Source organism: Netta rufina (genome assembly GCF_964035555.1).
Source record: "Netta rufina genome assembly, chromosome: 1".
NCBI classification, from domain to species: Eukaryota; Metazoa; Chordata; class Aves; order Anseriformes; family Anatidae; genus Netta; species Netta rufina.
The window spans coordinates 185,480,718-185,492,777 of record NC_140123.1 but is presented as its reverse complement, the minus strand read 5'-3'; the positions used below and the strand labels follow the sequence as shown (position 1 = coordinate 185,492,777).

Here is a 12,060-nt window from a genome sequence, read left to right as displayed (position 1 = left end):
TTCATCCTCTTATTAGGATTACAGATTTTCTACAGTTTACTTGGAAATCTGCTTTACAGCACAACAGATGTCAACTTTTCATGCTAGACTAACAAAAGCATCTATTCCTTTCTCATCTGGTGACCAAAGCAATATATGAAAGGAAAAAACAACTATTTGAAGAGTACAAGGGGGTCTAATTTCTAGAGTTAAAACACCCCAAAGTCTACAATGTAATACCACGGAAGAAGAAATACAGGGTTATAAAATCCCAGATCAACAAACATTTTTGATAGTCATGTAAAAAGCTCAATATTTTGGCTAGACAGTAAGCGTTGCCAACTTTTGATTCTTGGGACATAACCAATTATACTCCCTTAACATTGATAATGTAGATTGATAACCTCCTAGATTTGGTATCTGTAAACAGAACATAATAAAATAGAATCTAAACTCCAGATGCATATTTCACACCATTTTGTCGGGCTAGTTGACAAACTGCTCTGTAAATACTCCTTCTGTGTTTCACAATGCTTGTCTTTGGGTATGCCCAGTGGTATAACAGTAATAACTAAACCACAATGCTGGAATAATATTAGCTTCTTCAACTGCAAGAAAAAAAATTAATTCTAATTAAATAGAAACACCACATTTTTAAGATATATACAAGGCAGTAAGAGAAAACTATTCCAAATGAAGACTTCATCAACACTTCAAACTCTGTAAGTGTCAGCACTTCTGACTGGTATTGCAGGAGTCTCCTGTGAGACTCACCTACAGGCCAATGCTCATTTTTTTTCATTTTGTTCAAGCATAAGCACAAATTACCAGGGTTTGCAATGAAACTTATCACATAGAAGTGGGCAACTGTAGCATGCCACAGAGGGATACAGAGAAGCAGTCAAAACCCTCAATTCTACCACCTCCTTTTTCTTTTTAATATTTCAGCAACATACCTCATATATCAACAGATCCAAAATTTATCTAATTTTAAAGTAACCGCTTTGGTCCATTTGGTAAGAAACAGAAGCTAGCCAAATAACAGTGGGTACACCAGCTCCTTCTCTGGGATTCACTCTTAACGTGTTTTGGCAATGAAAGAAACTACGCTGTTCCCAGGATTTCAGTCCTGTATGGCACTTCAACACAACACACACAAACTGTTTTTTCCAACACAAAACTACGCTGAAAAAGAAGCATTTCTGAACAGGAGGAAAACACAAAAACAGGCAGAAGATAACCAAACCCCTAAAACATTTCAGAACCCTACAAATGCCTCAAGTTATCCCCAAAGTATGCATATACTGGTTTTAAAATGATTCAATCTTGGTGATAGCCTCAGGTGCCAATACACTACAGATTTAAACCATATATCAAAATATTAATTTCTGATCATTTAAAACTCTTAAAAAGAGAAGAAAACCCCTCACTTACCCATTTAGGGTGAGGATGTTATTGCACAGTCACAATTTAAAAGAGAGAAAGAAAAGTCCCAGAGGCAGACAGGGACTGAGCAAAACTGCAACCTCCAAGGAAGCTTTTTTAATAGTGACTTTTTTTTTTTCTTTTTTTTTTTTTTCTTTTTTTTTTTTTCCTCAGGTAAGGGTGAATTTCCTTTCACATTCCCCTCTAAAAGCCGCTCTGAGCCTACCACAGCACTGGGTGACAAGGTGACCTTTCCCCTGTGAAAGGAAATGCGGAAATATTGGGCTCCAGGACCAAGGCCTACCGATACGCTTCCTTGCTTTTCCTAGGCTCTGCAAAATTCATACACATAGAGGAAGGACATTACTCTCAGATAAGAGAAAAAGAAGAAAAGCAAGAAAAAATTGAAAACTTCAGTGAAAACCTTAGTCTGGACGAAAAAGGGACTCGGTTTTACCTCCAAAAAGGTTAAGGTCACCAGACTAGCCTTCCTACTTTCTTACCGCAGGGACAAAAGAACACACCACAAAGCAAGTAATGCACGTAGCACAATTGGCAGCTGGCTTGAAAATGCTCGGGTTCAATTGACTATGAAGAATGAATTACCCTTATGTTTGAACAAAAAAAAAACAACCTGATCTCACCAGGCCAGAAGTACAACCACATTCCAGGCGCGATGTGTGACAGCGCACAGAATGCGAGTTTCAATTTATTCTGCGCATTTGAGCACACACAAAAGCCTATATGGTTCTCATTGAAATAAAAGATATCTCCAAATTTTTAAAAGAGCACAGAATGATTTAGGTTCTCACTCTCATGTGGAAGAAATAACTTTTCATAGCATTTGCTGTGCTTTCTCTTGGATGTGGGATTTAAGTCACCTATATTATTTTCATATCTGTAAACAACCACCAGTGGATTAAAGATCTTCCTTATTCCTTCAACTTTTTTTTTTTTTTTTTTTTTTTTAATGGAAATTTCTTTGACAAAGGCCAACAAAGCATTCTCTCTCAAAGAAAGAGCGCTGTAGATACCCACCACTTTCAGCAAGGACATTTAGATGCAACTCCGCAGAGTTTACTTAGATTAGCCTAACAATGTTCATAAAAAGGAGCTCTGAACCTTTCACCAAGATTAGGCTTTAGCGGTGGAACAGCTTTAACAAGCTCATTCATTAGTGGCGGGGGTGTCTTTGGGGTGCCAGTCCAGCGGGCCTTCCCTGAGCAGGTGTTCCTGCCCAGCTTCGCCCCCGCGCCGTCTGGCACCTCCGCCTCTCTGTTGGCCCTGCCAGCCAACTGGGCCCAGCCATGGCCTACACGCTTCACAGGCCACTGCACGCCGAGAGTAGATGGAAGGAGATGCCACTCGTGGAGATGGAAGGAGAAAATACGGCCCAAGATATCGCCCAAAATATTGACCCAAGAACGCATGGGTTAGCTCTCTCCACACTCGCAAGCTTACTCCTAAGGACATCCACGCGAAACGGTGATTGCGCATGGAAGGCAAATGCCGCACGAGATGTTTGGACCTGATGTAGAACGAATTAGGACAAACTGTGAAGAACATAGCTAGGATAAGTGAGGAGAGCACAATTCAAGACTGATTAGGAAAAGGCACTGAGTAATTTGAAGAGGGCCACAATTTAGGAGATCTAATGTGACCATTTTATTTATTTTGTTGCTCAGACCCCTGGCTCCAGAGGCCTTCCCCAGCTGGAACACCATCCCACCTCCCCGAGGCTGCCAATACCGTACAAAAGCGACGATCAAGTACAGTTTGCTACATCGTGCAAATGAGCCAGAGGGGTCTGAGAGACAGCGGGGATTGAAGAACACAATGAATTAAACATAACTGAAGTGTACACAACAGGAATCAAGAAACAGGACATTTGCATTGGCTGTAGGTGTTTATGGAAGCCACTGATGTCAGTGTTCTTCAGGTTATAGGAAGCATTCTGGATTGATTCATAATTAAATGGGAATCTTCATGCATACAGCTACTTACAAATTATGTAGTTACAATTTAGGGAAGCCGTTGTTTAAATTTAATTAAAAGCTAGTGATTTTATTACTTTGCACAAAACAATATGAACCTCTGTAAGGAAAAAAAACCTATAAAAACCTATGAAACTAAATGAAAATTCTGCTTCCTCATCCTACTCCCCTTCAGCAAGTTTAATTCAAATGCTATTACTAGTGTTTTTCTTTTTTTTTTTTTTTTTTTTTTTTTTTCCTGACATATCATTTAGAGATAGGACAGAAAGGATTTAAAAAAATGTTTGGAAAGAAGGATAATTAGCCCTAGTTAAGTCAAAAGCTACCAAGAATTGCACTCCTAAATATTAAAGAGAACATTAAGTTAGTAACCAATTTCAACAGGAAGCATTTTAGTGTTTGCAGCCAGGAACATAATAATTAAGTACAAAACACGCTGTAACAATATCAGTTCTCATTGGAACTGCTTTAATGGGTACTTTTTGTTTGCTTGTTTCTCTATTAGAAAAATAAATATCTTAAATCTTGAATGGCATTTATGTGATATGTAATTTTCTGGAAAAAAAAATATGTAAAAGAAAGAAAAAGGAAACACCTGGCTAAAATTTGTCCCACCACATGAAACAAACAATTTTCATGAGGAGAGCCAACAGCAGTGCCCATGACCACATCACCTAACATGAACTCCTGAAAATCATTTTGCCCTTGCAAGAACATGCTTGCAAGTCACAAAGATGCATTAGGTCCCTCCTCAATAGTTCCATATGAACTGTATACTCTTGTTTTACTACCAGAAATCTATGAGATGTCTACCACAGCCAAAGAAATGACTTGCAACAGCACAAAACAAGAAGAAAAAAAAAAGAAAAAAGAAAGAAAAGAAGGTAAGGGAAGCAAGCATGAGCTAGAAAACAAGCTACCTTGGAAGATGGAGGAGAAATATTAAGACATCATGCTGACCAAAGGAACTCAGTTATTCCATCTGGGATGCCGAGCACTGGCTCTGTCTTCTTTACAGCCTCCCCCTCCACGTGGGTTACTACAAAAGGCAAGTTGCATTCCAAAAGGTAGTCATTTTCTCTTTTTTTTTTTTTTTTCTTTTCTTCTTAAATGAAAGACACAGCATTACTTTCTCTTCCCCTCGCAAATAGCTCTGAGCTGGAATGCAGAATAAATGCCTGAAAGACTACTCTGTGCTGGAGGGTTTAGCAGCAAACCAGCAGTCTCAATATGAAACAGATGTGTCACAACAAGTTTTGGGTGGAGAAATGTGTTCACTCATGGTATGAGAATGCTCAGGAGGGACTGCCTCTCACCATGCAGACACAGAAACTATTAAGAAAGGCAGGAGCAGGCTCAGCAAAACCTTGCCAGGAGAAGGAGTGATGCAGACTTTCTTTAAAGCACCACGATCATTCATTCTTCAGTACTTTAACAGGGCCCCAGTGACGTGTGCACAGCATTACTGTGTGTTAAATACATATTTTTGTAGTACTGAGAGTCCCAGAGATCTTGAAGCTTTTCCACAAGGGCAACTAGGATAAAGTAAATGATGATTTTGCCAGGAAAATCTGGAGTATTCTCAGGTTGATTATGATCTTCAAGCTGTTTTTCTCTCCCCAAAATCAGAGCACAGAAGTGGAATTTAATTCTGGTGGATGCATTTCACTGGCTACACATAATTCAGAATTATTCTCTTATGACGTAGACATGCAAGGCACTTAAAGAATATATCCCTGCCCCAAGCAATCCAAGAATCTAATCTAGACGTAATTAGGAGTAGGCAAGTACTTAGGGAAATTAGTCATTAGTTTGCAAATTCAGACTTCTGTCTCTCAGCTATAAGCCTCCCTTTTATTTAGTTCTCCCTTTCCCTTTTTCCATGTCTTTTGTGGTGAAAGAGCACAGAAATAATGCTGTACAGTAGCAGAAATTTGGGAGGTCCTGCATAGATCATTCCACGATTAGTTTTGTTAGGTGGCACAGAAGGAAGAAAGTGTTCAGTAAGAACTATTCCTAAACTGAAACAGAAGCAAACTAAAAACTCAAGAAAAACAGAATAGCGGCAAGGCACTCAAAACCAAAAAAGCTGGCAATTCAGGCTGTGGATAGATGTTAGGAAAGAGCGAAGAAGGGAGCTTGTTTCTTCCTCCCTGCACCCACTGTTTTGAATTTCAAAATGATATCCAAATGAGCTCCCTTCCAGACGGTGTAATAAGCACACAGACCCACCTGTAACAGGCAATTTCTCTTAGAAAAACCTCTTAGCACACATTTCAGGCCCCAAACACAGAGAAAAGACAATTAGCAAATGACGGCCTTGGTGTGAAGGCAAGCATTTTAAAAAATCCAGCTGCCATATGATGTCAATATACGACGGTAACACGAATAATAAACGCTAAGAGCAAACCGCTGCTCTGCGGTGTTGCAGGCTGAACTCGACTTTCTCGTCTCTGATGTGCCTATCGTCTCAGCATCACTGCCTCGGCCGACTTCACTGTTTGTTTGTTTGTTTTTTTTGCATAAAGGGGAAGCTCTGAAGTGCTACAGGATGCCAATGACATTTCTAGGAGAGGCCTTTGATTTCCCACGAGGTCCTGAGCCCGTTCATGGTGCTCCTATGCACCGGTGGAGGCAGCAGCAAACGCCTGAGTGCTGCCTTGGTGCTGGCTGGGATCCCTTGGCTGAGTCAGTTCACAGCGGGTCTGTAAGCACAGGACAGCCCATGTGGTGACAGGCAGAGCTTAAGAAAAGCCAGGTACAGTTGTGCAGGGTAATTGGTAGGCAAGAGCTAAGTGAAGAGAGCTTGCCAGGAGGAGAGGCTCAAGTGCCTGTAACATTCCTTACCCATTACTATACCAAGAAGCTGAGAACAGACTGGCACAATCAGTGCTGGGTGTGGGCCAGGAAAGCAGCTCCATGGACATGGTGGACAAGTTACAGGTCTTGCAACAGCAGCGCCAAGCCCAGGTCAGGGCTCTTGTGCCACAGCCTCTGCTCCCCTGGTGGGAAGTTTTGGGAGCTGGGCAAGGAGCAGCCGGCGCACCCAGCCAGTGACCGACACAGAAGGACACATATGCTTTGACTCCAAGTCTGGCTTCAAACTAACTTCGTCCCTTTTTATGTCAAGCAAGCTATTTGTTTGGAAGGATGATCTGGAGGGAAAACCGAGACAGACAGGGAAGTGTTTGGCACTGTCAAGCGCACCGGGATGTTTCATGCATTTCTAAAAGGGCGAGCTGGCTCCCTGGCACACGCAGGGCAGCCAATCTTCACTCAGCACAGACTCATTTCTATGAAGATTTATTTTAATAAGTTAGAACCTGTGGCCAGAGCACTGCTCCTGGGACAACCACGCTCCTCCTCCGTGCAGGGCGCGTGACAGTGATGGCAGTAAGGCGAGGAAGGGCACAAGGGTCCTGGATGCTGCCAGCTTCCTCCCAGTAACCAGGTGGAGAGAGCCCGTAGTAGTTCACCACCGCACAGCAAACAGCAGGGAGCAGGAGTGCATGAAAGTGCCAGGAAATTCAATTCGCTGCCTGCCATCCTCCACATATTACCCAGGTTTTGAGTAGCTCAGAAGTTGCTTATGGATGGCTGGGCTGTTCAGACAGATGTATTGCAGTTGCTTGTATGCAGCCAAAGAAGATTGCCTGCTATTATTCCTGTCTGCAGGCAGATGACGATGAAATCATTAGGGAGACCCACTTCTGAGGTCAGCTCTGGGAAATTTATTCATAAAGGATCAATTCAGCTAGGCTTCTTCAGCTCTTAGCTACTGGCTATTTGGGAGGATAACAAACTTCCTAACCAACTTACAATTGCACATCGTCAAAATTTCTTATCAACAAGGCTTGAAGTAAAACTAAAGGCTCAAACAACATGAATAATAAATGAAAATGACTTGTACTGGTACACTCAGCAAAACCCAGGGGTGGGGGGAAGTGGAGCTCCGCTTTGATTCAAACTCCCTTTCTTTCAAACACTGCATTTCTCTTCCTCCTGCTCTGTATCCCAGCACAGGTTACATGGTTTTGCTTGCTGAGCCAAAATCTAAAACCTGCCTTGATGGCTTGTGCTTCTGTCCAGGGCAGGAGGCGTGCACATTTACACACTTTGCAAAGATGACTCCCAAAGGATTGCATTAAAGAAACAGTGTGACAAACAGAGAGAAATACAAGCAATTATAGCATCCCAGTGCTGAAAACCTGAAATGTACACATGGACAGACAGACATTCCAAAAAATCCATTCTAAGATGTGCATCTCTGTGATTTGAACTGCTCCAGCTGGGAAGGGCTGAAAGGCCAACAGAAAGAAGGAACGAACAAAAAAAAGTGATATGTCAGGAGGTGCTCATTTGGCTTACCTGGAAATCATGGTTTTCCAGCTGATTTTAGCTGTTCTGGTAAGATATGGGGTGCTTTAGGACAACATTTTGCATGTAGCTGTAGGTCTTAATAGCACTTGAACTGGGTGGTCGCCAGAAATAACCACCCCCATAAGTTCAGGACAATAAATCTGTGCTAAAAACAACTGCAAACCATGTGACCGAGGTTTTGGCTAAGGGAACTTATCTGATTGTATGACTATCATGTTCTGAACAAGGGTAAAACATGCAGGGGGAAAAATATGAGCAAAAGAAAAGTGAAATAGGAAGCTGAAGAACAGGTAAAACAGGATCCGAACAGTTTCACTTCATTATGAAGGAATTCAGCCCATAGCTGGAGGATAAATGTAGGCAGCACAGGTCTTGTATAATGAAAAAAGAAAGCAACCAACACAACAAAACCTGTCTAACTTAAGGAATTAACATGTTGACTTTTCACTCTGCCATATGGGTACTCAACATTTTCTCAGTCTGACAAATGAGTTTGTTCAGGGTGTTTAGAAAACTGTTGGATTTGCATCTTTCCCTCTTGGGCTGGATAAAATGATTATATTGTCAGAGACATTCAGACAAACTCTAAAATCCTGATATTTTAAAATGTTCCATAATACTACCTCAGACCAAGCAGAACCCTTAAAAAACACACAAACTGTTACAATGGGAGGACCAACTCTTTCTGCTATTGACGTGAATCAAAGAGCTCCCTTCAAAATACTTCTCCTCCAACACTTGTAATTTCCCCTGCTCGATATCCACCTGAATTGGCAGAAAATCTGGAAGAGGTGGAGGGCTGTGAAGGAATGCTTGTAATAGCAAACTCCACAAAACTCCTAAGCCATATTCAGGTATGAAGAGCCTCAGTTCCAGAAGCTGCTCTGGTTTCAGAGTGGTAATACAAAGCTCCTCAAATTTGGTAACAGGGACTCCATCGTTGCTCTGTAATCTCAGTGAACTTCCTATGAAAGCCAGGGAAGCTTTGGTTTCATCAAAGCTTCATGGTTCTGTGCTGAATCTTAAAATGAATGAGATGCAGTGGTGGCACCAGCCTGCCATCGGACATCCCCCATGCCACACGTGCCAACACACTCAGCCTACCCAAGCGCACCCCAATGCCATGCAAGGTGGCTATTTTGGTGCAACAGCACAAAACAAACAAACAAACAAACAAAAAATCTGTGTGCACTCATTTTTCTGTGACTTCAGGTTCCCACACTGCTGCTGCCGCCCCTTGCTGTGCTTGGGTGTCTGTAGCTCTCACTCCTCAGGGTGAGCCTGCTCACACAAGTGTAAGCACTCACTAGCACGGAAAATGCCTGCATGAACTCACCCCCCCAATCTTCTGCACTGAAGGTCCGGGCTGAGATGCTCCTTCCAAGTCAGATTAGTGGTTAAGATCACAGAATCACAGAGTCGTAGGTTGGAAGAGACCTCCAAGATCACTGAGTCCAACCTCTGACCTAGCACTAACAAGTCCTCCACTAAACCACATCACTAAGCTCTAAATCTAAATGTCTTTTAAAGACCTCCAAGGATGGTGACTCAACCACTTCCCTGGGCAGCCCATTCCAATGCCTCACAACCCTCTCAGTAAAGAAGTTCTTCCTCATATCCAACCTAAACCTCCCCTGGTGCAACTTAGTCCGTTCCCCCTCATCCTATCACCAGGCACATGGGAGAACAGACCAACCCCCACCTCGCTACAGCCTCCATTAAGATACCTGTAGGGTGCGATAAGGTTGCCTCTGAGCCTCCTCTTCTCCAGGATGAACAACACCAGCTCCCTCAGCTGTTCCTCGTAAGACTTGTAAGATCCCCAGAGTGACGTCAGAGTGGCACCATGGAGCTGGTTTGTGTCGCAGTTAGCTCCCTCCATCCCAACCAGCAACCACACCGTGACATTTCCAGCTTCGTCTGGAAGACCTTTTGCTAATAAGCCAAGCCTTTTTTAAGCAGGAAATGCTGAGTTTTCCCAGCGCCAGTTCCATCTGCAGACAAACCAAGCCTACCCAATGTCCAACCACATAATACTTGAACTTTTCTCACCCGAGCTGCAAAGGCTGGCAGATTTCACTTTTCACATCTATGGTGACCACAACAAACTGTCTGAAAAACAAAGCCCCGCAACAGTCTTTGTATAAAAACGACATTTCCATCTTTTGTTCTGTGGAAATTGATAAACAAGATTACTCAAGCTCTTAACAGCTCAAGTGGGAGGGTATCCAAAGAAGCTTTTTGGGGTTATTAGTCGCCACAGTATTTTTAGGGGAGGGAAAAAAAAAAACACAGAATGAAAACAAGGAACTTCCAAAGGAAGCTGCATCAAAAAGGAGAAGTCAGAAAACTGTCAGAAAAGAACCATCGAACACAAATATCTTCCAAAATAGAAGCACCTACAAAACCACCGCAGTCAAATTATACAAGTTGAAATTATGCATTTCTATTCAAACCCCAGTGCCAGCCGTTATTAGGCGAGAAATCTGAAAACTGCATTTTAAAGCACCTTCTGTTTTTCTCATCCTCCTCTCTCCTACTCTCTAACCAAGTGAACAAACCATGAAATTATCTAGCTCCAAATGAACCCATCCATGCAATTACCTTATATTCCTCTGCTAAGTTTTATTGCCTGGCAGGAGTAAAAATTAAAAGCTTTACTTAGAAACTGAGAAAGTTACCAAAAGCATATTTTACAGATTCAGACAAAATAGTATTGTTCAAATGTACTTGACACAGGTTCCAACATTGATAAAGGCTCTCAAGGTGGAATGAAAATAAATCAAATCTGCAAAGTTACTCTGTGAGCAGAAATGTTCTAACCTTGATTAGATATACAACCATGAGGATCTATTTCTCCTGAAATAAGGCTCCTTTTCTACCTGTTGTACACAGTCCACACTCAACTCTTGCAGATTACATTAGACAATCAGGAAATACAGTGTACAAATAAATAATAAAAAAGTAAGAAAGAAACTTGCCAGGGTGAAAAAGAGACATGGAGCACAGAAGTGTGTGATGTACAGTATTCTCAGCTCTCTGCTCTTCCAGTGCTAAGCTAAATAGGGTGTAACCAGACTGTCACGTGAGGAGGCTGAGTGTTACCCATGTTGTGATAAATAGTGAGTGTCCCAGGCAATTTGATGTCCTCTGTTGAGGAGGATGTGAACAAGCCCCCCTGCCCCAGAGGGGCTTCGAAGGCTGTAAGCACAGCAGGGCAGGGCTGCCAGCAGCAGCTCTGCAGAGGCAAGGTCACAAGTTGATTCAAGAGAAGGAATGAGGAAATGTGGGGTGCAGCCAGAGGTTTTGTGATCTCACGGGGAGCTGAGATTTCCCACCGGATTGCAGCCTTTCCCTGCGCTGCGGAGGAGATATGGATGGCCCACCCACATATTGTGTAGCTGCTCTGATTCGAGGGTAGCTCCTTACTCCATGCTATTTATTCTCCATAGCACTGTGGCACGAATTCTGTTTAACTGTGGATTTGTAGAAGAAGAATATGTTGCTCCCATTAGAAAAAACAAACAAACAAACAAACAAAAAACAACAACATAAAAATAAAAAAGCCACAAGCAGTAAGAATAGGCCCAATGTCATTTAATGCAAGGGAGGGGATGCATTTATCCGAAGACATACTTGCTTCACTCTACCTTTAAAAAATATATACATTTTTTAAAATCTTCTTTGTTGTCAAGCCAAACTAGCCCTCTATGAGATGCAGGCACTAAGCTACAGTCTTTTCTGCTTAAAAAGTGACTGGGAAACAAGTTTTCAGTAGCTACACAAGCTCTCAATAAAAATACAGATCATCTCACATTCTAGAGCCAGTAAATGATTAATGTCATTTGAAATCCAATCATAAAACCATTGACTATTTAAATGCGATAATGGAACTGACAAGTAGAACACAAGCTTTCAGCTAGAGAACTTCAATGCATCACCTTTCTGCTGAGAAACTCCTGGTTTCCATGCAGAAAAGCTAAAACCTACAAAGAAGGGGAAAACGGGAGGAAGGCAAAACCATTTAAGATGAGTGACTGCAAGCTTTTGTGCACATAAAGCCGCAAAGACTTAATGCTTATTTTTTATTATTTTTTTTTAAAGACTATTAAATTGACTGCAACAATATGTAGCTTATTTATGGTATATTTCACTTCCCAATATACAGGTGAAGGGTATCCTACTTGCTCTGGCACCGTGCAATTCTGATTCCATGGTCAGTGTGGTTTGGTGCTCCAGGGGCTCCCATCCACCACACCCCCTGGGAAGACGTTGTGCAGAG

General features: G+C 42.1%; 1 protein-coding gene across 2 annotated transcripts in view; it reads right to left on the bottom strand.

The window, feature by feature from the left end:
• The window catches only part of PLXNB2 (plexin B2), a 176,512-nt gene that overhangs the window by 141,713 nt on the left and 22,739 nt on the right, over positions 1–12,060 (bottom strand). The window lies entirely within an intron of this gene.